We start from the raw sequence: 2,149 nt of genomic DNA, 5'->3' as shown, positions 1-2,149 counted from the left end.
TTTAAAAAAAAGAAAACAAACCAGAAGAAAGGGCGAAGGATACAACAAGGAATGTGTAACAGAAAGAGACAAGACAGCATTCAAGAGACTGGCCGCGGGGACAAACAAAAGATGGAGGTATTTTCTTGTCAACCATAAGTAACAAGAGAGCAGACATAAGCAAAGAATAGCTAAAGCTGTTGCAAAAACGAATTTCCTTTGAAAAATGGCAAAATGAGAAGCAAAATCCTCTTAACCTGGTGATGGCCCCGGCTGGAATAAAGTGCGTTTGCTGAACCTGCCCCCAAATTAGCAGAACCGTAATTAGGATTACTAAATGAACAGATCAGAATTCTGTAGAGAAAATATTTGCTCAGGCAAAACCTCCTCGATTCAATAGCTCTTTCAATTAATTTTTTCTAAAGTTTGGATTTCCACTGACTAATCTGCTGGTATTTAGAAGGATTTGTAAACCACTTGCCAAGTAGTTAAAAAGTGTGAAATGTCTTTTCCAGGGAGCTCCTTGGGGACCTGGGCAAGAACAGAGAAGCAGTGAGGGAGGTATCCGAAATGGCAAGGAGACACCGCGTCCCCTCATGCTAGCTCACCTCCCGCTCACACACCGACCGCGCAGCCTAAGATTGTCCAGTGCCGCCTCGGCCAATTCCAAAAGTGGTGACTACCCTTAAAAAAGGAAAAAAACCACCCACGGACAGTGAATTGATTTCGACTCACAGTGACCCTAGAGTCACCGTGGAAGCATTCTTAGCTACAGAACCAAGCGTTCTGCTCCAAGGAAACCAATAGCTTCCTGGAGCGGAGGTGAAATGACCGTGGAGGTCCGCTGTGTTGCTTTCACTGCGACGTCGGATCAGTGCGGAACACGTGGGGCCTTCGGATTGATTTGGAGAACGTGTGTGTGTTGATTTGCTTCGGGGTTTGGGTTTGTGGGGTTTGCTGCCTGGCGCACAGTTAGCATGCTCAGCTGTTAACACAAAGGTTGGAGACGCCAACCCACTCAGAAGTGCAGGAACAGCGAAGCCCGGCAATCAATCCGCTGCCAGCAAACCAGTCGTTGGAGACCCTGTAGAGCCCAGCTCCACTCTGACACAGGCGGATCACCACAAGTCAGAACACGCTCCACGCTACCTGGTCTCTTAAGGCATTTAAGTGGTAGGCTATCTGGGAGACCCCTGGATGCAGAAGGCAAGCAAGGCCCTACCCGGAGGCCTACCTACCTACCAGCACCATCTTCTACCTCTTTGTGCCCCCTCCTGCTCCTCCTCCCAAAGTCCTCGTGCACATGCCCCACCCACATTGGTCTCCCACCCCCGCTCACATTCACCTTTGCTCTGATTGGGTCTTCGACCTTTTCCTGAAAGAGAGAACTGGTCAGACTGAGAGCCCAATGTAGAGGTGCCTGGTACTCCCTGTGCCCCTGGGCTTGCCAGGCTGCCCCGTGTCTGGTAACACACTCCCCCAGTATATCTGTTTCCATGTGGGGCGTCCCCAAAAGCTCCTGTAGTAGTGGGAGCTAAGTCCTTAGAAAATTTGCACCCACATATTGTCCTGGGAAAAATAGGACAGCCCTTCTCGCCCCATTGAGAAGGATATAAAAGCATACCTGATGGACCAGCCCAAAACAGAGGCTACATTTCAAAGAAAGACCAGAGAAGCTCTGTAAGGAGCTCACGTTAGTGGTATGTTAATGTAAGCTGGTGTGTTAGACCCACAGGGACTGGGGTGACTACAGTGGTTTGTAGCCAAATTATGAGGGAAGAGTCGGCCTTTCTCCTCCACCAGCAGGGGGCAGTGATGAGCAACAGCCATGAGGGGTCAGTAGGCAGGCTTCTGCATGACCAGAAACAAAAGATGGGCAGGGCAAACTCTTGGAAGGAATAGATTTCCTGCCATTCAAATGGGTAGGGACACAGAGCCTTTATACATGGGGAGATTTGGGGTAGGGAGTATTTTATCTCATAACCCACTGATTGGACGTTGTCGGCTATTGGCACAGGTATTTGACACTGATTAAGGCAGGCCAGGTGTATCATCTGACACATGTTGCACTTTTCCAAAATGGTCACAACAATATCACCCACCCCACACGCCCCTCACTGTCTTCTTGCCACCCTGCTACCAGGAACCCAGGAGCAGTTTAGCTGAGTGG

This window comes from Echinops telfairi, unplaced genomic scaffold (assembly GCF_000313985.2).
Source record: "Echinops telfairi isolate 266 unplaced genomic scaffold, ASM31398v2 ScPeMD7_7475;HRSCAF=8513, whole genome shotgun sequence".
In the NCBI taxonomy this organism is placed as follows: Eukaryota; Metazoa; Chordata; class Mammalia; order Afrosoricida; family Tenrecidae; genus Echinops; species Echinops telfairi.
This window is presented reverse-complemented; position numbering follows the sequence as displayed.